This window comes from Hemiscyllium ocellatum, unplaced genomic scaffold (genome assembly GCF_020745735.1).
Source record: "Hemiscyllium ocellatum isolate sHemOce1 unplaced genomic scaffold, sHemOce1.pat.X.cur. scaffold_2027_pat_ctg1, whole genome shotgun sequence".
In the NCBI taxonomy this organism is placed as follows: Eukaryota; Metazoa; Chordata; class Chondrichthyes; order Orectolobiformes; family Hemiscylliidae; genus Hemiscyllium; species Hemiscyllium ocellatum.
In genome coordinates, this window is record NW_026867949.1 from 16,677 (window position 1) to 41,695 (window position 25,019).

A 25,019-nucleotide genomic window follows, 5' to 3' on the forward strand; every position below is an offset into this window, starting at 1 on the left:
TTCAATGTTAGTGTCCCAAATTCCATGTTCAGCACCTGATCTCCCTGAAACTTTCCAGGAACTATGCAGTTTGTTCTGAGCCCTTCAGAGGGAATTAAGGTGAGGAGGACAAAACACAAACAGGGTTGAGTTGTAGATCTATAAAATAACTCTCCATCTTCCTCCCCGTCTCCCCCCCCCCGCTCTGTCTGTTCCCCCCCTTCTTTGTCGTCGCCCCACCCCCTCATGGGTCGTCCTCCCCTCTGTCGGTCTGATCCCCCATCTGTCGCCCCCTCGGTCTGTCCCTCTCTCTGTCGTTTGCCCCCTCCAGTGGGTTGCCCCTCTCCTGTCGGTCGTTCCCCCCCTCTCCTGTCGGTCGCGCCCCCACCCTGTCGGTCGCACCCCCCTCAGTCGTGCCCCCTCCTGTCAGTCGCCCACCGCGTCTCTCTCCCCCCCCCCCCCCCACCATCAGTCGCCCCCTCTGTTCCCCTCCTCTCTAATCCTACTTTCTGTCCCCACCTGTTTCTGTGCCACCCCTCTCTATCCCCCCTCTCTTTCCCTACCCATTGCTGTCCCACCCCTGTCAATCCACCCACTCCCTGTCTGCCTACCCTCCCTCCCAAACCCCTAGTTCTGTACTCCCCCACTGGAGGGAAAATATCTTGTCTATTTACCCTATCCATGCCCGGCCTGATTTTTAAAATCTCTTTTAGATCACTGTCTAGCCTCTGAAGCTCCAGAGAAAACAGCCTATCCAACCCTGGCAACATGCTATACTTCTTTTCTGACCTCTTTCAGATGGATGTTCTTAAACATGATAGGAAGGAGAACAGAATTCGATGGAATATTGCAAAAGTTGCCGAATCAATGTCCAGTACAGCCGCAATATGACCTCCCAACCCCTATACTCAATGCTCTGACCAATAAAGACAAGCCGGCCAACCGCCGCCTTCACTATTCGATTTACTTGCTACTCTACTGTCAAGGAACTATGAACCTGCACTCCCAAGGGCTCTTTGTTTAGCAGCACTCCCCAGGAACTTACTATTAACTGTAAAGGCCTGCTAAAGTTTGCTTTTCCAAAATGCAGCACCTCACATTTTTCTAAACTGAACTCCTCAGCCCATCACCCATCTGATCTAGATCCCCTTGCACTCTGAGGTAATCTTTTTCCCTGTCTACCACACCTCCCATTTGGTGTCATCCGCAAACTTACTTACAATACTTATGTTCACATCCAAATCATGATATAAATGGCGAAAAGTAGTGGATCCAGCACCGATCCTTGTGACACTCCACTGGTCACAGGCCTCCAGCCTGAAAAGCACCCTCTGCCTTCTACCTTCGGCCAGTTCTGTACTCCATACGATCTAACCTTGCTGACCAGTCTCCCGTGAGGAACCGTGTCGAACGCCTTACTGAAGTCCATGTAGATCATGTCCATGCTCTGACCTCAGCAATCCTCTTTGTTACTTCTTCAAAAAAACTGAGTCAGATTCATGAGACATGATTTCCCATGCACAAAGCTGTTATTAATATCCAGGATTTAACTCTGTACATCGGGGTCTGCGTTACCCAGTTATAGGTGTTAATATTCTGGATGAAGTTCAAGTACACCAGCATTTTGTCAGTGACTGTGTATTGAGTCTTGTTAATGTCACCAACACAATTGAGTTCCTTTTGAAAGGCGGTCCCCGTATCCCTTGCCCACCAGGAAATGGTGGCAGTGTCCTTACCTCTGGACCAGGAGGATCGGGCTCAGAGTTGAGGAACAGCATCTTTGAAGAGGCTGATTAGAAAACCTGCCCAAGCCACCAGGCCATACTGTCTCCCAGCTGTCCCTGCCTCAGCCTCTAAACAGAACCTTCCTGTAGTTTCTCTCCTGTCAGACTCTCCCATTGCTCAGTTTGTCCAGGATCCCCTCCTGCTGCTGCACTGCTCCTGTCCCTCACTGACCTGTCCATCCCCCAGTGTCCTCCACATTCATTCATTGTTTACAATCTCATTACCCCAGTTCTCCAGCTCCGCCCCTTCCCGTCCATAGAGACGGCTCAATGATTAGCACTGCTGCCTCACAGCACCAGGTACCCGGTTTTGATTGCAGCCAAACCTGGAATTTGTGCATTCTCCCCGTGTCTAAGCGGGTTTCCTCTGGGTGCTCCGGTTTCTGCCCACAATCCCAAAGATGGGCAGGACAGGTGAATTGGCCATTTTAAATTGCCCATAATATTAGTTACATTAGTCAGGGGTAAATATAGGGTAGGGGAATGGGTCTGTGCAAGTTACTGTTTGGAGGGTCGGTATGGACTTGTTTGGCCGAAGGACCAGTTTCCATACTGTAGGGATTCTGATATATTGGGCAGCAGCTGCTGTCAATCACCCGGACTCCTGTATGATCGGGAGCACGTGCTGTAGGAGAGGAGACCAGTGTATGGGCTCAGTGCTGGCCAATTGTGGGAATATGCACAGTGCCTGGGAAGGAGGCTGTGGTTGTGAGGGATTAATCTGTCATTGGCATCTTCCGGAGCAGGACCCAGGGGAATGGCCTGTTTCCTGGTACCCTGCCATGTGATCAGACTATCAGTGGTGCAGCATTTTGCAGAAAGTTATCAGAACTCTTTTTTTTTGTGAAGATTCAGGGTTTTTGTGGAAAGTGACAAGGATGGACCTGCAATTTGAGTTCTAATTTGGTTCATTTTAGTAAGACGGGTTTGGCCAGAGTGTGCAGGAAGCAGTGTATGCAGGGTGGTTGTCATCAGAGGATTCACCAACAACTCCCCTCACCCCCCCCCCCCCCACCCCCGATGGACTCAGAATCAGACTCATTGGTTTGGTTCTTAGTCCGCAGACAAGAGCTAGGAAACTGAATTCAAAGAGAGGACAGTGTGTGTGAGAACCAGGTGTGGAGGAAAGGAGTGAGGAGGTTGGTTTGGATTTCAGTTCACAGAAGAAAGAAATTGTTAGATTGAGAGTTAAAACTTTGGGAAACATGAAACTACAATTTAATACTATAATTATCTTATAAAGATCCATCCTGTATTAATATGGTGAGTTGTTTTCTCAGTTGTAGGATACTGAAAGGGTGGATTTGTGGATGAGAAATTCAAATTGAACTTCATGTTCAGATCTGATAGTTACTTGATCCGTGCCGATCTGAATATTCATTGGCCTTTTCATGTGGAAGGAAAGGGGTGTATTCTGTCCGTGGGCGAATATTCCAAATCTCAGTGTGACTGGAAAAACTACTGAGACACAGCCAAGTCCATGTTCGGGTGGTGACTGTGGAGAAAGAGTTCATTTGTTTTTAGAAGTCTGAAAAATCATGGCATGTTTCCCAGGAACAATTAAGCCACAGCTTTGCTTTGTAGAAGGACAAGTCTTTAATTAACCATGCAACCAGAAAGACACAAGGATACCTGCACCATGGGAAACACTATGAAAATGGGATTGTTGTAAAGGAGTTCATTCTCGATCATGGACTGTAATCCATTGGCGTTGTCACGTCGGTTCCAGCGCCGTGGGGAAATACTGGAAATATGATGAATGCAGTGTAGGTTTCAGTTATTAAACTGTAAAAGTGCAGAACAATTTAAAAGGATGTTGTCAGGGCTCAGGGGTCTGAGTTATAGGGAGAGGTTGGACGAGCGAGGATTTTTTGTTTAGAGCAGAGGAAACTGAGTGGGTACTGTTCTAGAAGTGTGTAAGACCATGAGGGCATGGATAAGGTGAATGCATTCAGTCTTTTCCCAGGGAATCAAGGACTGGAGAGCATCAGTTGAAGGTTAGAGGGGAAAGAATAAAAGAGAAGTTGAGGGGCAACTGTTTTACACAGAGGGTGGTATGTATATGGAATGAGCTGCCAGTGGAAGTGGTTGAGGCGGGTACATTAACAACAGGTAAAAGACATTTGGACAAATACATGGATAGGAAAGGGTCAGAAGCAGGTGGGCCAAGTGCAGGGAAATGGGGTTAGTGTGGATGGACATTCTGGTCAGCACGGGCCAGTTGGACCAAAGGGCCTGTCTCTGCTGTAGGACCCTGACTCCAAGTATATTTACTATTTCTCCGGCTATCTCTGGTAGCACCCTGGGATGTATTCCATCAGGGCAAAGAGACTTATCTAGCTTTAGCTCCATTAGCTTGCCCAGCTCTAATGCTTTGGTGATAATCGTTGTTTCATGGTCCTCACCTTCCTCAGTCTCCTTATCAATTACTGGCATGTTCTTCGTATCCTCCACTGTGAAGACTGACTGCGGTGTACTCATTCCTAAACCCTGCTGGATAAGAATAACTTGGTACAGAACTCTGAGAGGTCTTCTTTGAGTCTTTATTGATGAGATATGGCAGTTACCTGGATAGTGTACATGCAGAACCCCTCCAAGCAGCATCAGGTAACTCCCCACCTGTCTGATGTAAAGCTCCCATTCTTATACCTTTGTGGTTTGGGACTTTGAATAGAGAGTCTCTCTCAGTATTATCTCCATGGCAACGGTCAGTTAGAAAGTCTAGTTCAGTTTCGCACTTTGTGGTTAAAACATACACCCCTGCGGCTCCCTCAAGTATCTGACAGGCACTTCAGTTTCAGTGGGGCTGTCTATCAGGATTCTGATATGGAGGAGCCGGTGTTGGGGTGGGGTGGACAAACTTATAAATCACACAACACTAGGTTATAGTCCAACAGGTTTATTTGGAAGTACAAGCTTTTGGAGTGTGCTGTGATTTGTAACTTGATCAGGATTATCTCTATGGTAACAGTTAAGTGCTTCAACAATTACAGAGACCATATGTTCCCCACACAATAGGTTCCTCTCTAGCAGTGTAAACTGCTATTCCGGCCCTGGGGACAGTTACTCATCACTTTTCTCCCCCAATCCCATCTAGCTTTCTGTTGATCTTAAAGTTTCTCTAATCTCCTAGTTTCTCCGTAGTCTTTGCCAATTTGTATGCCTTCTATTACAATTTGATAGACTCCCTTATTTCCTGAGCCACTCATGGCAGATTACTCCTTTTTCTACAGTCCTTCCTTTTCCCTGATATATACTTTTGCTGAGCACTTCGAAAAATTCCCCCGTTGTCCGTCAACTTTCCCATGGTAAAGTCTTTGCTTCCAGTCTACATTAGCCAACTCCTGCCTCATCCTATTGTAGTCTCCTTTGTTTAAGCACTCGATCTTGGATTGGATTTAATCTTCCAGCTTTCCAGCTGTGTTCTAAGTTCAACCAGATTTATCAGAAGTCTTTTACCAGATTACGAGGTGAGGCGAAGTTTCCTGGGTGTTTTGTGTTACATTGTCGTATTAAAGTATAGGATGGATGTTCACAACAGAGTATTCTGGACGGTGTGAATGTCCTCACAGTCTAAAACCATAAATCACTGTCTCCCCCAGTTTAAAATTGCAAAATCATTATCTCCACACGCTTCCTCACTATCTAAGTTTGGAACGCTAATCCACCTGACTATCCTGCTTTTTCCAAAATCTCCTTTGGTGAAGGTGGTGAGTTTTGGATGCAGCTTTCCAGTTATTACCGTAAGAAGATGAGCACTGGGCACAGGAGAGGCAATGCAGCCCTTCGAACCAGCCCCACCATTTAATACGGTGATGATTGAGCTCACCTCGGTCTCAGCTGGGTTTTCCCGCCTGCTCTCTCTCACCCTTCATCTCATTGCAAATTAAACATCTGTATCTCTTCATTAAATCTGCTCATTGTCCTGGCATCCACCGCATTTTGAAGAGGGAATGCCACAAATTTGCAACACATTGAGACAAGTACATTCTTCTTCATGAGAATAGAATAGATTCCCTACAGTGCAGAAACAGGGTATTCATCCATCGAGTCCACACCAGCCTATGATGAGCATCCCATTCAGACCCACCCTGTCCCTGTAACCCTGCATTTCCCATGGCTAATGGCCTAACCGGCACATACATGGACACTGTGCAATTTAGCATAGGCAATCCACCTAACCTGCACATCTTGGACTGTGGGAGGAAGCTCGTGCACCCTAGGAAACCCACGCAGACATGGTGAGAACGTGTAAACTCCACACAGTGGCATCTGGCTGAAATCAAACCTGGGTCCCTGACGCTGTGTGGCAGCAGTGCTCACCACTCAGTTACCTTTCAGTCTCAATTGCCAGTTCCAGTCCATGAAGCAGCCAGTTACATGCCCCAGTGAATTGAATTCTAACAGCAGCATTGCCCTGGTAGGAGAGATTGAGGAGCTTGAAGCTGTCTTCTCTGAAGTATCTAAACATGAAACACTTCAAATGAACAAAAATCGTCAAGAGCTCGACAGGATAGATACAAGAAGGATGTGCTCCTAGGCGGGTGATCAGCTCTGCAAAGGAACACCTCACTGAATGCCATTCTTCTCCCTTTACCCCATAAACATTCCAACAACACCAGCGAGTTCACAACTAACCACAGCGATTGGATTGTTTTGTTTGTTCATGGATCACGGCATCACTTGCTGGGCAGCATTTGTCATCCATTCTAACTGCCCAGGAGATGGTTCAGATTGTTAACTCAGACAAAAAGACAGAAAGAAAGCTGCACATTTAGATCGCACCTTTGATGACCTGGGGCAATGAAACATGAATCAAATCCAATGATTTCAACCTCAAATCTCTGAAAATACAGACACAAAGCTTCCTACTTGTACCAGGCAGTCTCTCCAGCGTCCTTTATTTCTTGAGAAAAGAGGTTTAAGCTGTGTACCCGTTCCTGGTGATTGTAACCTCTGTGTCCTTGTACGATGTATGACTGAACCTTTATTTTCCTGTTCCCTGTGAGCGACATCAGCAGCAGAAACAGGTCCTGACCTGTGCGGGTTTCGGTTGGAGTATTTGTATTGACAAATTCATTCTCACCCTCACATACAGTGTGAAATTGCTGTAAAACAGAAGGAAAGGATTGAGCGTGAACCAACAGAAACACAAAGGCAGTGTGTGGACCTGAGCTGAATGAACCTGGCATGAGGAAAACGTGTCGATAATCACAACTAGTTAGAATCACAGAATCCCTGAGGCGCACAAAGAAACTATTCGGTCCATCGAGTCTGCAATGACCCTACCTCCATAACCCCACATTTTCCATGGTTAGCCCAACCCACCTAACCTACACACTACAGGCCATGTTAGCACGGCCAATCCAGCAAACCTGCACATCTGTGGGAGGGTCACATATTATGTCTAAGTGCTCAGGATTGTGGATGAAGGCTCACAAACACTTGACTCTGACACAAATGCTCTTTTTTTTCCAAAATAAAATCTGGGGGAAACTGCAACCGGAAGATTTCTGATTATCTCATGAGGAAGAAAATTCAAAACTCATGCCATTGACCCAGAGGGCGCAGTGAAAGTTACAGAGGTCTGGGAACCATCAGAAATGTAACAGGTTGTGAGCAAGGTGGGGTGAGACAAGGACAAAAGACAGTCTGTCACTCGGGGGAAGACCGGAGAGATTAAGCAGCAGAAATGTAATCCCTCAAGGCCACGGGGAATGGAGTTAGGGCCGGGAAAGAAACAAGGAAGCAAGGTGAGCAGCTGCCAAAGAAATACATTGAAAAAACAATGTATTTGTGTTTATGAATAAATTCATTGGTGTCTCAGCAGGATGGCTGCCTGAGTGAATCCCTTACCCTCCTCCCCCCCCCCCCCCCCCCCCCCACACACACACACATCATAATCACATAGAGGGCAGAGTACACAGTCTGAAATTGTTGCTGTCATTGGTGAGTACAGAACGCTGTAAAAGCTGGATCGTTCTATTACAGCCAACACATACAGGATGGACAAAGTGGCCTCAATCTGTGCTGTAACTTACTGACAAATTTACTTGAGTTTAATATTCTGGAGAAGTGTCACATAAATCGCAATGATCCCATTCTGCAGACTTTAGTCCATAGCCCTGCATGTTCCAGCGTTTCAGTTACATCCATGTCCTTTTATTCTAATGTGATGCTGGCTACTGCCTTTACAAGCCCATCAGTGAGTTCCTGCCCCCCACCATCCACTCCCCTTCTTTCTGAGAATTAGTTTCAATCTAAAACCTCCAGTTTCTGACCTCTCTGTTATGAATAGCTCCTTCCTATTCACTCGATCTGGATTCCTCAGCATCTTATCACTTCAATTAAATCTCAGCTCATCCTCCTCTGAAAACTTCCCCAACTTATCCAACCTTTCCTCAGAGCAGACATTCTCCAATCATGGAAACATTCTGATCAATCTCCTCTGTACCCTCTCTGGTGAGAACACATCAACGTGGGGACTCGGAGTGAGTGCAGTACCTTAACCATGGATTAACTCGTGTTCCTGACATTTCCAGTGTCACCTCCGTGTTCTTGTGGCTGTCGCTGATACAAGAAGTGTTCTGGTTTTCCCACATGGAACTGGATGTGCACTCCATGGGGCTGGGATTCCCTACCATTTGTTAACTAATCCTAAATTAACTTCAGATTAAAACAAGATTATCAGTTACCCAACAATCAACTTCTTTCATTATTCTCAAGTTACTTTTTTAAAATTATTACTATCTAAACACAACAGGCTTTAATTTGCTGAACAAGTATTCAGGTATCTTCTCTGTTAGAATTACTTGAAGATTATTATCTTCAGCTACATTTGGTGAATTGAACACTGATTGTAAATATATGAATATCAAATGGATTTGAGTTTGATGATAATTAATTTAGTCTGACATTCATGTTGATTAATATCAATATAAACAGCAATGAGGTTGATTCATACCTGCCCTCTGGGCAATTAGGGATGGGCAGGAAATGCTGCCGGGCCAGCGATATCCTCATCCTGTGAATGAATAAAGGAAAATAAAAGTCTCTACCCAGTGTGAATGTGTACATGTTCCACAATGCTGTGAACATTCCCAAAGCTAAGTTCTCTATACGCAAAATAACTTGAAGGAGTGCCAATACCATTGTTCATTACTTGGTGTGAAAAGAGAAAAAAAAGTCCTTCAAGTTGTGTTTATGAATAAATTCATTGGTGTCTCAGCAGGATGGCTGCCTGAGTGAATCCCTTACCCTCCTCCCCCCCCCCCCCCCCCCCCCCCACCCACACACACACAGCAGGTGAACAGCTTCTCCCCAGTCTGACTGGTTTGGCCCGTTTCCAGGTGGGAATGGGTAAAGAATTCCCTTCTGGCATTCCCCACATTTCCAGAGTCTGTCCCTAGTGTGGCTGCACTAGTGTTTTGATTTCAGATAAGTGCTGGCAGACTGTTATACACACCATTACGCACCCCACCCACCGCCCCCTCCCTTCCCCCTTCCCAGAACCCAGTATAAGGCAGTAAAACTTTATCTCCTGCTGTGGAAGGACAGCCTGTGTTAGACTGAGTAGGAACACTGAGCAGATTTACCTCAATGACAATTTAATCGGTGACCAGAGCAAGTTAAGCAAGTCCACATAAAATGCATTATAGCACAGAGAGAGGCCCATCAAATCCAAGCTGGCTCTCTGTAGCAGAATCCAATATTCTCATTCCCCATACGTCCCCCAAACTCTGCAATTTTATTTCCCTCGGATCTGATCTAATTGTTTTTATCAATCATTCATCTTCTCTGCTTGCACTACCATAATAGGCAGCATGTTCTGCATATTTCCAGCCAATACAGTCAGCAGAAACACTTGCTCTTCTCCCGCTGTATCAAAACTTTACATCTGATCTTAATTCTTGTGCCATCACCTATTGAATACAGATATTTTTTGTCTGCTATATCTAGGTGTGTTATAATCTTATATAGCTCTATCAAAAATATATTCAACTTGTTTAATTCAAAGAAAATACAAATTTCTTCAAATCAATTCACTGAGTGCATTTTCTTCATCAGTGAACCACACCAGTAAGTCTGTACTCCACACTCTGAAGATCACTCATATCATTCAATATTGATGTCTAATTTGTTCCACAAATCCAGACGAGACAAGTTTTCTGCACAACAGCAGTAGTTTTATTATTGGACAGCTGGCGGGAGTTTCAAAATGTCTCTAAAGTAGCCGAGTGTCTACTTGCAGAGACTGTTCTTCATGAATCTCTGCCTTACCCACAGAGACAGTATATTTAATAGGAATTAGACAAAGACATATCAGTCACATGGGCGATTGTCATTACATAGTTTAAAGCAGGTAATTATGACCTTACAAAGCTTGATGAATGGCGATGTCCTGTGATAAAGTGTGAATGGATTACAGAAACTGATTATCGTATTGTTCATGATTATGTGTTGATGGGAAGAGATTAAGGCAGAAGGGTTCTTCCTTCAGTAAATGGGGGATTCACTTACCTATGCTAATATGGAGGGGAGGTAAGACAATGGGAGCGGGAGGCAGTTTAACAGGGTTGTGCCCAGGGCTCTCAGTCTTGTCTGGAAAGGGCAAATTCCTCTGTCTGGGGTTACGGGGAATCCACATGTGTGGCTGCAATGCGTTCTATTTTGAAGGTACAGTCCGCCTCCCCCTACTGAGGTGTTCTGTCTGTATTGTAAGAGTACAGGCCTCGTACTGTTACAATGCAGCAGTAAGGCTTTTGGCAGGAGAATGTTTAACCCTTGAGTCGCCAATGCATCCTGAAAGAAAGCAAAGTATGGAACTGGCCCCTCTGTGGTATTTTAAATTCCCCATTCTGACCAGGAATCTGGTGACCAGAATTGGATGCAATGATTGACTGTGACCTAACTAGAGCTTTGTCAATGGTCAGCATCTATTCCATGAGTTTGTTATCATTCCCTCTATTAATGAAGCCCAGTATCCTATACGTTTACTCAAAACACTTTATGTTCTCTCTCCTTAAATGATTTGTACACATTGTCCCCCATCCTGCTGTCCTGCTCCCTGTGTCTGTTCCAATCAAATATATATTCCCTTTCTACACTGCTTCTCTCAAAATGCATCAACTTACTATGTGTTCTAATGAAGAGACATATTCCACTCAAAATATTATCTCTTGCTCGACACATTCTACACGCCCCGGAAAACAGAACAGGACAGCACTGGGATAATCGGCCCACTATGTCTGTACGGATCATGATACCATTCCAAACTAATTCCATCTGCCTGTATATGGTCCATATCCCTGCCAACCCATGTCTGCTTATGTGTCTGCCCAAATGCCTCTTAAACATTGTGATTGTTTCTGCTTTTACCAACTCTCAGGCAAGTACATTCTAGTCACTGACCACCTCCTGGAGAAGAAACTTGCCCGACATAACTTCCTTTAAACCTGCACAGACATTGTTGGAAATGCTCAGCAGGTCATGCAGCATCTGTGAAGAAAAATCAGTTAATGTTTCGGGTCTGGTCACACTTCCTCAGAAACGTTATCGCTGATTTCTCTTCACAGATGCTGGTAGACCTGCTGAACTTTTCACAAAAATGTTTTTGTTTTTGGTTTACAGCATCTGCAGTTGTTTTGGTTTTCATTTCCTTTAAACGTGCCCCCTCTCCCCTTAAACCTATGGCCTCTAGAATTTGTCGTTTCCACCTTGGAAAAAGAGTCAGATTATTCACTCTTTGCCTCATGGTTCACCCCGCAGCCACTGACTTTCTAGTGACAACAACCCAAGATGTTCCAACCTCTCCCAATCCAGACAACATCCTGGTAAACCTGTTTTCAACCTCTCCAAAGCCTCCACACCCTCCTTATGTGGTGATCAAAACGGCACACAATACCCCAAAGGTGGCCTGATTACAGTTTTATATTCACTCCCCTGACAGAAGAAGGCAAGCCTGCCATCCACCTCCTTCACCACTTTCAGGGAGCTGTGAACGTGCACCTGAAGATCCCTCTGTATATCAATGCTGCTCAGGGCCCTTCCGTTTAGTGTATACATTCCTCTTGCAATGTGCCTCCCAAAATGCATCACCACACATTTGTCCAAATCAGATATATCTGTACTTTCTCCGTATAACCTTCTAACTGATCTTTCTTGCTGTGTTCTTTGACAACATTCTTCACTGTTCACAGCTTCATCAATTGTACCATCTACAAACTTGCTAATCAGTTGTTTACATTTTCTTGCTAATCACTGATATATGTTGCAAACAACAGATGTCCCAGTTCTGATCCTTGTGGAACAGAGACACTGGCCACAGACCTCCAGCCAGCAACATGTCCCTGCACAACTGTTGCTGGGAGAAGTATCAAAGAGGAGCCTGAGTTTAGCAGCGCGGTGACCTTTATACAGCGCTCCTCATTTAAGCATGGTGGGAGAGCTCCCTCTCGAGAACTCTGTGGCTTCCCCAGCCAAGTACAGCTGGGTTTCCTTCATGCTTTCCGCTAATATTTTCACTCGACCTGATCTCCTGGGTTTGGAATGTTAGCTCGGATATTTCTGTGCTCCCTTTCCCAGTTTCTGATTCGCTGTCCCTCTGCAACTTCCCCTCTCAGCTCATGCAGTTGCTTTGCCAGTTCATTCAAGAATTGTTTGACCCTATCCTTGCCATTGGGCATCTCGGGCACTCCCACTGCCACACCCTGTGGCACCTGCGTAGTCCGTCCGGTCACTAATACAAAGGGGGACTGCCTTGTTCCCTTTGCTGGGGTTGATGTTAATTTAATTAGGATGGTGGGGAGTACTCTAACCCATCTCTGCCTGTCTCTGGGAGGGCCTTAGTCAGACTAGCTTTCAGTGTCTGCTTCATTCCTTCTGCTGTCCCTGAGTTCTGGGGGTGGTATGGGAGATGGGGTTTCTGTTCAGTACCAAACAGGCCACAGAGCTGTTTAACTACGTTCCCTGTAACATGTGTCCCTTGGTCAAAATCTGCAGGGGAATGCTTCCACCCACTGCGTAAACCTGTTTATTAAGACGCAGCAAGATTTCCTTCCCTGGGATTGGGATGGGTGTCTGTGTCAAATCCATCTGTAATTGTTCCCATGGGCCCCTGGGTCCCTGCTGCTGCCTCCATTTTATCCTGATTGCTTTCACTGGCTCACACTGTGAACACACTACACACCTTCGACAAAACCTTGCTGTATTTCTCCCTGTTCCAGGCCTCCCCTGTAGTGGAGCATCTGATATTGCATTGTATCCTGTCCAATATGGGCTGACCCATGATATGTTTTTAATAATGTTTGTCTTATACAGTGTGGTGGCACTGCTGGATCATCCAGACTCTGTCTTGTCCTATTACTGCCCCACCTTTTTCCCATTCCTCTTTCTCCTGTTGTGGGACTGTTTCTGGGAATATCTTTAAACCTTCCTCTCTCACTTCTGCAGCTCCTGCCACTGCCATCTCCTCAAATTGCTGCACTGTTTCAGTCAGTATTTTACCTGCCTTATCCACATACTCACTGCCCTGTTGGTGTGGGGTTTCTACTTTCCTGTGAGCTCTAATCTTTATTATTATTGCTTCATTGGGAAAGTTAGCAGCTTCCACTAACTCTCTGACCGGTTCCTCATGCTCTATGTGGTCCCCAGACAAGGTGATGTACCCTCACCGAGCCCAGACCAACACATGGTCATGAACAATACCAAAGGCATGCTGACTGTCTGTGTATATGCTGACTCCCTGACCCCTGGCTAATGTCCGTGCTTCTGTCAGGGCTTGTGATGTTTCTGCCAATCCTGGCCTCCACAAAAGGCCTCCAATAATTAAACAATCTAAAGTTTGCCTTACCCTTTCGCGATGTGCAGATGGATAGTTTTAAAATCATGGTCTTTTGTTCCAATGGGATTATCGCCTCTGCCTTCCTGATTTGATCTCCCTGATATGATGTCCCAGGTACGCCTCTACTTACCTTCCCAGTTGCACTCTCTGTGGGTTAATTTTAAGCCCGGCCTGCCTGAACTGACACAATACTATGTTTAATATTTGGATATGTTCTTTCTCACCAACTGAGGTAATGAGGTGTTGGTAAGATTAAATAGACTAACTCCATCAGCCTTACATCGGTGGGATATACTGGAATATTATGGGATCCCTGAGATAACTGGATCCAGGTGTACTGTTTTCCTTTGATAGTAAACATCAGCTTATTCTGCCATTATGGACCAGAACCCATTCACAATATCAAGGGCTGAGACTATATCCTGTTGCGATTTCAATCCATTAAATACAGTGGTGTGGTTTGCTACTGTAGGATACTCTTTAGTGGCGGATTTACTGAGGGAGGTATCATCAATAGTGAGGTGGGATGAGCCGTCTGGATTCAGTGAATTAGTCTGGGATACTGTCGGCCTGACTGTTCCCTGCTTCTCTCAATCTGTTACTGTCACAATGACTGCCTCCTCAGCCCCAGCTTTAATGGGATCCTGTGTGTGTGGGGAGTGAGAGGGCCCTCGATCTTTACAGGATCCACAGATAATAACCCACATTCCTGTTTGAGTTCCCCACACTGCTGTTTGGGTCCTAGCTATAACTCCCCAGATTCCCTGACTGTTCCAGTCTCCCTGCAAGGTAACTACTCTGGAGATGTCGCCTCTCCTTTGCTTCCTGTCTCAGGCCTGTCCAGGTTGTTCCCATATTACAGTTCAGGTCTCTACATCAATAGTTGCTCCGAACTGTTCTAAAATGGCAACTCCCAGAATGGTCCCTTCCTCAGTTTCACACTCCCATATCTGAGTATATTTTGCCATATCGGTGATCTGCATCGGATTATTTTATCCAGCTTCCTCGATTCCCTCTCCAAATGCTCTCATTTTAGTAATTGAGAGGGTGGGGGCAAATCCATATCGGTAACTGATATAGCTGCTCCTGTATTAATATTTATTAATACAGCAAACACAGCATCAATAAATATTCATGGGCTCTGCATGTGCCTACGTGAGCACATGCCACACACAATGTGAACATCTATCTCCCTCTCTCTGCCTCCGTTCCTTGGCTATGTGCCCTTTCCTGCTTCCCTTGTAATATTGTGGGTCTGATTACCCTCCCTGTATTGAATCTATTCTTCTGTGTTTCTGCGTTTGCCTCAGCTCTCATGACCAATTCAGCATTTGGTTAGAATTATCTCCCACTGGGAGTCCCATGTTTATAATTACAGTTAAATGGGGTCCCATGTCATCTTTTAAACACATCAAACCTATTTCATCATCACACTTTGGGGTTTGGTAATCCCCGTGTTCCTTACACACCTCAGGCTTCCTCTCTGTATGATTCTTGATATTACCCTTGGCTCCATGAGTCACCAAGGTTATTTTAGCCCATTCAGCCTGTCCCCTCCCCAGTGTGTCCCTGCAATATCTGTAAATGCCTGGAGCCACTGATCGGCTGTGCACTGGGGGGGAACTGGCTCACACACCCACCCTCTCATTGCAGGGACAGATTCTGCTGTACACGTCAGGGTATCTTGGCCTGAGAGATCTTGGCTGACACCATCATCGGTGAGACTGTGTACCTCAATTAAATAATCCATATTGTCTCAATAAGGCCCATTAATACCATTTCTCTATCAGGCTGGGTGTTCATTCACCAACACCTGTCGTTCAGCCGGGGAAACGGTTCAGGTTTGGTTTCTGTCAGTTCCCTTTGTTGCTCCCTACTGTCTAGCCACGTTGAGCTTTGATGCCGAGCGGTGCCATGGACACGGCCTTCTGGGCCTTACAGGGCAGTGGGTCATCCCACCCATTGCTGTCCCTCTGTCCATACGTGGGCGCTTCACCATCTAACCTGTTCTACCCAGTGTCACCATCCTCACTGCCTTCTGAGGAGAGCGGGGCACTGGGTACATCCCCCACTGTGACTGCCAGCTGGCCCTTTGGCTTTAAGGCCTCACGTCTGAGAGGCACCACCTTCACTTGTTCCTGTTCCCCATAATAATGTAACACATTCTGTCCTTCCAGGAATAACACAGAACAAAATGTGAATTTGGTTTTACTTGAAATATTTATAACTTGACATTCACTTTACAGATCTATAGAGGTGAGAATTGTACTGTGATTATTTAAGTGAATTTAACATGATCATACAGTGAAAATAACTCTTAACATCAACGACAATGAATGAACTGAATAATATGTGATCATTTGTACCAGTTCTTGCAATGAAAATTCGATTTTATTTTAATGCTTGTCACCCATTACACCATGGGCATTGTTATTAGGGAATAAAGTAATGGAAGGATATCAGAGAAAATAAATAGACTTTAATTTTAGCTTCACTGCAATAATGAACCAAAACAATATTTGGAAATATGGTTAAACTACATAACAAAGTTTCCAGTGTCATTATTGACATGAAAACTATTTTAGTTTGCAAGTTGTTTGGCTCTAAGAATAACTGGAAATGAATGTGATTATGAATTGACCATTTAAAATGTACTTTGAAGAGAATAATTAGATATATTTTTGGAGGAAATTAGGGATTAATAGTTTAAAAATGTTTGGAGGTTGACTGGGATTATTTGATTGAGAGAGGCTGCATGATTATAAAGACTAATTCACCTTTTTCATTGCATTGTTGGTTTCACTAGAATCTGTTGTGGTCTAAGCTCTTGTTGTGTGCAATGGGCTGTCACTAATAGCTTCATTAACCTGCGAGTCTCAGATCAGGTTTCCTTTGTCTGTAAGTCAGTCTGTAAGTGCGCGACACACCTGCTTTTCTGAGGGGAAACAGAGACTCTTTTCAAAGGAAATAAGTGGCAGTTCACACACCATCGGCAGGGAAGGGTTTTTCTGAAGAATTTCATTGTCTATCTATAAACCGATGGTACCTGTGTTTGTCAGTTTGTGGAGAATTTAGCCCCTTTGTTCTCAGCTGTTTTATACAAGCAGTTGTTTCATTATGTCTTTGCCAAGAATGTTGTTTACTTTCCCCTTTTACTGTGATTGTGCAGGTTAGAATATTCTGTGAATCAATAATGTTCAATAACTGAACATTGAATAGTTTAGACTCTAACAGAGCAGTTGCCTTGTTTTCAGCTAATTATTCATTTTTTTTATTTCCTGGTTGTGTTGAATGTTACAGAAACAGGCTCTGAGCAATGTTTCCATTCACTTGTGTTGGAGTCACTGACAGCCACGTGGTCAGTCAGTTTCAGGCTGATGGATCAGTTTCTCTGTCCTATTAGATGGTGCTCACTTGCTCAGTTTCCGATGGCTCACCTCAGCGTCAGTCCATCAGCTGCTGAAACCCTGCATCCAGCATTTGTTCCCTCTCACCATGACTATTCCAATACAGTCCCAGCTTGTCTCCCACATTCTACCTCCATTACCTCATGATCACCTCAGATTCTACTGTCTGTGTCCTTGCAGCAAGTTGTGTCAGACACCTACCTCAGTTTTAACCTGATCTACATTATGTTCATGAAGAAAATTTCAAAATTTGGTTCACTGCTTTTAAACCTACCCGTGCCTTCACCCTGTCCTCCCTGTGTAGTTCCACACCTCCCTGGGGTATCTGCACTTATCCAATTCCAGCTGTGTGAGGGTTTCTTACTTTGTTCTCCTCCCTGTTGGTGGCTTTAGTTTCAGTTGCCTTGAACCTAAACTTGGTCATTCTCTTCCCCCATTCCCTTCAACACTCCTTAATTCTCCCTGTTTGATCAAGGTTTTGGTTCCCACCCTTTGTAGCTCGGGAACAGTCCTGTGGTATCATTGCTGAACTGTTAATGCAGAGACCCAGTGAATATTCTGGGGACCCTCATTCGAATCCCACCACGGCAGATGTGGAACTTCAATTTAATAATCATCTAGAATTATGAGTCTATTGATGAAATTATTCTCGATTGTCAGGAAAAACCCATCTGGGTCACTGATGTCCTTTAGGGAAGGAAGCTGCCATCCTGACCTGGTCTGGCCTACATGTGACTCCTGACCCACAGCAATGTGGTTGGCTCTTATTTGCCCTCTGGGGAATAATGTTGCCCACAGCCAGTGGCACCTACACCCAGTGAATGAATTTTAAACAAAGCTCTCAGTCCGGGGATCATGTGAGAGAGAAGCAGAAGGTGACCATTCGGCCCCTCGAGCCTGCTCCACCATTCAATAAGACCAGGCCTGATCTGTTAGTGATTTGTATTCCATCTCCCCCCAACGTCCCTTAACAAGAATCTATCAACTTGTGTCTTAAAATACTCAGTGAGCCCACCTTCTGTGGCAGAGAGTTCCAAATTTGCACAGCCCTCTGATGGGAAACAAATATCATCATCGCTGTCCTGAAAGGGTGAACCCAATTTTAAAGCAGTTCCCTCTAGTTCAGGAATGACCACAAGTGGAAACATCCTTTCCACATCCACCTTATCAAACCATTCAGGATGTTAGATACTTCAGTCATGTCACCCCTCACTCTCCCAAACTCTAACTGTAACAAACCTATCCTGTCCAACCGATCCACATTTTATTTCTGTCACTCCGGGTGTGAGTGGGGTTGAAATGTTATGTTATGTTTATTATGCAGTGAATGTGTTGCTTCACTGTGTGGGGTCTAAGAGTCAACATGAGCCATACTAGCTTCCCTGTCTCACTGTATTACATATATCTTACATCACTGTCGTGTTTCCATCCCTCCCTACCTCATCGAACTAAAAAGAATGACAAAGATCGAGAAAAGTTGTTAGAAAATTTGTTGTTGCATAAAAGGTATTTGATCTGTTTGTACAGATTGCATTGTAATTGTAGTAACCAGTTAATTAAAAGTTACTGACAAAATATTTTAAGAGGATCTACTGTTGGTGGTGGAAATGCTGCTGGTTCATATAAGAGAGGGCTGGGGTGAATACTGTACTTGGTTTTGATGAGAAAGTTGAGCAAGGTCAGATTCTTTTATCTTTTCAATAAGGGGCAGAGATTGCAGCTAGGACAGTGTGGAGCTGGTTTTTATCTTGAACACATTTTTAAAATATTTATTTGATGTGATGTGGGTGTCACTGGCTGGGCCCAGCATTTATTGCCCATCCCTAGTTGCCCTTGAGAAATTGGTGGTGAGCTGTCTTCTTGAGCCGCTGCAGCCTACCTGCTGTGGGTATACAGCACAATACCTTTGGGGTGGGAATTTCCAGGATTTTGACCCAGCGACAGTGAAGGAACAGCTATATATTTCCAATTTGGGGTGATTAGTACCTTATAGTGGAACTTGAAGATAGTTGCCTTTCCATCTAGCTGCTGCCCTTGTCCTTCTCGATGGACGTGGTCATGGGTTTAAAAGGTGCTGGTTAGTGAATTCCTGCAGTGCATCTTGTAGATAGTATACACTGCTGCTACGGAGCATCAGTGGTGGTGGGGGGTGGATACTTGTGGATGCTGTGCCAATCAAGCCGGCTGCTTTGTTCCAGATGGTATCAAGTTTCTTGAGTGTTGTTAGGGCAGCACTATCCAGGCAAGTGGGGAGTATTCCATCACACTCCTGAGTTGTGTCTGGTAGCTGTTGGACAGGCTTTCAGGAGACAGCAGTTGAATTACTCTTGTAGCCACTGTGTTTATGTGGTGAGACCAATTCAGTTTCTGATCAATGATTATTCCCAGGATGTTGATCGTGGGTGTTCAATGATGGCAACACCATCGAATGTCAAGGGATGGTGGTTAGATTATTTCTTATACGTGATGGTCATTGCCTGCATTTGTGTGGAATGTATGTTACTTGCCCCTTGTCAGCCCAAACCTGGATATTGTCCAGATCTTGTTGTACTTGGACTTGGACTGTTTCAGTAGCTGCGGAGGGAATTAATTATTAACGTTCAATAGCCATGAAAGTATGCAAATTCCTTTTTTCTATCAAATGTCATGGACTGTATCTTGTGGTCACTCTGATATTCACTTTGGTTATCTCCTTACTCTCTTCCTGATTCAGACACAAATGTTGGATCATCGATCAGGATAAAATTACATCAATTTCTCCTTCTTCACGGTGCACTGATAGATTTTGAAAATCTAAGTGTTGCTAACATCTAATTATTGTTCCGTTCAGTCGGGGGTATAAATGTGTAATAATGGCTCAGTACATGAAGTAATGTGAAGATATGGCAGTGTACAAACTCACAATGATTGTGAATATCAATTTTTATTTTAACCATATAAACACAGTTGAATTGTTTTAATTATATTTGACTTCAATGCTCACATTCATTGTATTTCTGATCACAATAAGAGTGAACTATTTCTTGTGACAAAATTATTTAAAATTCATGTCACTTTTTTATGGACGCAAAATAGAATCAACACCCGTTTGTTCTCTCCTTTATCTATCACAGTCAAGTTTGAATTGTACAATGCTAGCTTGGTACAGCACGGAAACAGGCCATTCAGGCAGCCCGGCCAGGTTCCCTAAACTAAACTAGCCCCATTTTCCTGTGTTTGTTCCATATCCTTCTGGACGTTTTCTATCCATGTAACTGTCCAAAAGTCTTTTAGATGTTATAATTGTACCAGCCAACGCCTTTCCTCTCACAGCTCATTCCATGTGAGCCAAACACACTTTGTGAAAAAAGTTGCCCCTCAGATCCCTTTTAAATCTTTCCCCCTTACCTTAAATGTAATTTACACTGTAGAATCTTTATGACTGCAAAGTTATTAAAAGTTGAGAGGTACTTAGAAGCAGCATAATAACATTCATAGTTTAGTCAGTGAACGGAAGCAAATAAATTCAAGATATTGTGAACATTACAATGAACAACGGATACAAGTTGAGAAAATGTTGGATTGAAAAATAATTCAGTAGACACTTAGATATTTTCTAATCAACTCTGAGGTGCTTTGACACATCTCTGTTGAAGTTTAGAATTGAATCCATACCTCCTGGTCTTTCAGTACAGACATTACCAGAGCCCTACATAATGTTCCTATGCAAGAAGGGCAGGACTATAATCACATACTTACGGTGGTTACTCACAGGGAAAACTGCTCAAATATTTATTGTGATAATCAGACTGGGTTGTATTCGACAATTCCAGTGTGTAATGGACTGATAAAAGGAATTAGTAATTCATAAAAATGTTGGAACGAAGCGACAATGATCTTAAACAAATATAAATCTCATGATAATCAAGTAATTAAATATGTTTGAAGCAGTTATTTATGTAGTCAAAATTAAACTGCTTTGTAATGCTCATGACTTGGAAGTAAAGCATTAGTCATTCAATGTGACTATTAATCGAAAGATAATTTCCCTCATTTTCACAAAATTGTGATTTCTAAGAATTCAAGATTTATTGTAAAAGAATAGAGCAAACATTTGTTAATTCTGGTTTGTATACACAAGAAACACGTGAAATTAATACAATGTTTAACATGAAAAATACTTAGCTCTTATTGTAATAATTAGAAATATAGAAATGTTAGCATTGAAATGAAATACAATTAATACAAGGACGCAAAAAACTGTGGATACTGGAAATCAGACACAAAAATAGCTGATAACAAATTTAAGAATGATGAGAAACCCTTACTGCAATGTAATTGTACAATATGTTGGAAAGAACTGAAATATTGATGTGAAAACTAGTTAGTCATCTCTTAATTGATAAGACTGATTAATGATCATTTAATTAAAATGAGAATTCAAATGAAAGAGAATGAGATAGTTACTATGAGTGTTGGGTGAGAAAACTTTGCTTGATTGCAGGTGTGTTGACCTGAAACGAGTGTAAATATTTCATCATGATACTGGCACTAAGAAATAATAGATTCAACTCTCATGATGGTGTGATAATTGAAATTACAATTAAAGAATAATTAATGTTGGAACTAAACACTTAAAACGATTCAATATTTTCACAGCAGTTTGTACTAGATATTCAATAAGATCAGTAAACTGAGAATTAAAATATTGGGTTAATTTCAAAACAAAAATCACACCTTCAGAGATTATTCATCAGAATAGTTTTGTCATTGAAAGAAACCTCATTTATTCAAGAATTCTGCATTTTCCTCATTTTCTGTCTTTTTCCCACAGGGATCTGCACTGGAACCCTTCTGTTTGCGGGACAAATATATATAAGTGACATGGATTAAAATCTAATTTGGTGAGTTAATAAGTTTGCAGACGATACAAAGTTCAGTGCAGTTGTGGATAATGTAGAGGGTTGTCAAAGAATGCAGCAGGAAAAAGATAAATTGCAGATATGGGCAGAGAAATTAAAGGCAAAGTTTAATCCATACAACAGTGAGGTGTTTCACTTTGGGAGCTCAAATATTAAGGAAAAGTAGGTAATGGCAGGACCCTGAACAGCTTTGTTGTTCAAAGGGATCTTGGCATTCAAGACCATGGCTCCCTGAACGTGACCATGCAAGTAGATAGGGTGGTCAGGAAGGCAAATGGCATGCTTGCCTTTATTGGTCAGGGAACTGATTACAAGAGTCAGGATGGCATGTTGCAACTTTATAAGACTTTGGTTAAGGCATACTTAAAGTATTGTATTCACTCCTATTCGCCACATTATAGGACGGGTATGGTGGCTTTGGAGAGGGTACAGAGGGCATTTACCAGGATGCTGCCTGGATTTGGAGACGTGAGAAAAACTCAGGTTGCTTTTTTGTGGAGTAGCGGAGGATGGAGGAAGAATTGATGCAAGTCTATACAATCAGGAGATACGTAAATAGGGTTGACAGTCAAAATGGTTTTCCCAGAGTTGAAACGTCAAAAGTATGTGACATGCGTTTAAGGTTAGGGGAGACAGTTCAAGGAGCATGTGAGGGGCAATTTGTTTTTTACAAAGGGAGTGGTAGGTGTCTGGAATGAATTTCCAGGGTTGGTGGTAGAGGCAGATACATTAGGGCTTTTTTAAATGTTCATTTAGATAATTTGGAAGGATGTGGACAGAAGGGGTGAGTTTATTTTGCATTATGTTCAGCACAACGTTATGGGCCAAAGGGCCCATTCCTGTGTTGCACAGATCGTTGAGAGAAAACTCATGTCTAACACATATGACATTTAATCTAATCAATATTTAGTCACTGGTGTCAAAAATAGGAATAAAGTAAGTAGAGAATGAACTTGACTCTAATCTAAAGATATAGTTTGACATTTACACAGGTAATGCTTTGGTATTTTTTTCTGAATTATCAGCTTTGATGGAGATGTGTTGAAAATGTTTGCAGTTACTGATCTGCTGAACCAAAATGACCCCTTTTAAACTGATGATTGGACTAGAAACCTTTTAGAAAAGTTGAAAGTATTCAGTAAGGTGAGATGCACATCATAATTTAATCCTATATTTCTTATTGACAATACTCCAATAAAACGTTTTTTTCACGTCTATACCAAAAAGATTGATTTTCCATCCAATGCTCATTGGAAATATCTGAATGCTACTTATTTCAACAATCAAAGTAACCATAGCCTCATCGATTAAGAGTTATCTAATGACATTTTGCCAATAATTACTGTTTATTTCGGCACATTGTATCTTCAAACAACAATGTGAGATTTCTCTTTAATATTCAGTTCACTGACAGCATATTAATAATTTAGTTATTGCTAATATCTAATAACTGATCAATCTAGTGAGGGATATAAAAGTGGAATTATGGCTCAGTACATCAACTGATGGAAAGATATTGCAGCGTTCAATCTCCCAATTATTGTGAATATCGATGTATATTTTGATATGATTTGATTATATTTTTCTTCAACGTGAAAGTTTATTGTATTTCTGATCTCAGCAAGGGTTAAATATTTTAAAGCTAAAAATATTCAAATTTGTGACTTTTTTTGTAAACACGAGAAAAAAAAGTTACATGTGTTTGTTCTTCCCTTTATCAATCAGAGTACATTTTGAATTGTTGGAAGATGTACATTTGTGGAAGGAAGGGGAGCTGCCTGCAGCTGAATAGTCACATTGAATTTTTTTTTGGTGATTCCATCTGCTGCTAAGCATTCTAATTATCTTTTCATTATCAGAAAAATTGCTTTAAACCTATTCAGCAGTTGTATTTTTCATGAATTTACAATAAGTGCATGATATGTCTATTTATTTTTCCTTCAATTGTCATGATATTAATTTTTTCGTAAGAGCCTATATACTTAGTACCATCATTATTGTGAATTACCATTTCATTCTCAGTCCATTGCATAGAAACAGTCAAATTAATTCCCAGCCCAATTATCAGAGTGAACACTGGTTAGTTTTCATTTGAGTAATCACAAGTAATTATAATCCCACCCTTCCTGGGTGGGAACATAATGAAAGGAACCTGTGGAATTCCAGTAGAGTATCTCCCACGAGACCAGGAAGTGTGCGTTGAGTTCCCATCTTCAACAGAGATGCACCAAAACAGCTTCGAATGGTGATTAGAAAATATCTAAGCAGAGTTTGAATTGCTTTTCAATCCAATTTTGGATTTGCTCTGTCTGTTGTTCATTCCAATAATCACAGAATCTGCAATTTGTTATCTTCAGGTCATTAATAAATGTATGTATCACATTACATTGTCTCTAAATTTTAGATTTGAGGACACTGTAGTTTTTCAAATTTAAAATATCACAATACCTTACTACTTCCACTTATCTCACTTTGTGTATGATGGCTTCAAAGCATTTTGCTAAGCAATTCTACTCAACATAAAGATTTTGTTGACTTTAAATAGTATCTTCAGCACTCGCTTATCAGTCTATTCCTAAATCAAAGAATCATAGAGTCATAGAATCCCTACAGTGTTGAAACAGGCTACTTGGCTCAACAAGTCCACACCGACCCTCCGAAGAGTAACCCACCCAGACACATTCCCTTGTTCTATTACTCGACATTTCTCCTGACTAATGCACCTAACCTCCATATCCGTGAACACTATGGGCCATTTAGCATGGCCAACTCACCTAACCTGTAGACTTGGATACTATGGCATTGTTATTGAAATCAATGCTCACACAAAACACTATTCATAAAGCCAGACAATGGTATCATGATCATTTAATTACTGTTCAGTGGAATAAGCTGAGTAACTGTTTTATTGTTCCTGAGATCAATCACCACAGTAAGCATCTGATTATCATTCCCTCCAGTAAATACAATGAGTGTCTTCTGAAATTTCTGTTCTGTAATTATCCAAGATACGTATTGCGTACAGCAGTGTTTATTCTTCATTACGAGTGGCCAAGGTTTCTAACAGCCATTGATCTTGATCTTATTGTTACTGAGTGCAGTAACC

The 25,019-nt window shown here is 42.6% G+C and overlaps 1 long non-coding RNA gene across 1 annotated transcript in view; it reads left to right on the forward strand.

Moving 5' to 3' along the window:
- The window catches only part of LOC132810828 (uncharacterized), a 38,335-nt gene extending 14,510 nt beyond the window's left edge, over positions 1-23,825 (forward strand). Inside the window, exons 2-3 of the long non-coding RNA XR_009643119.1 lie at positions 21,826-21,895; positions 23,639-23,825. This is a non-coding gene — a long non-coding RNA (uncharacterized LOC132810828). The remainder of the gene's footprint in view (positions 1-21,825; positions 21,896-23,638) is intronic.
- Positions 23,826-25,019: the final 1,194 nt, after the last annotated feature.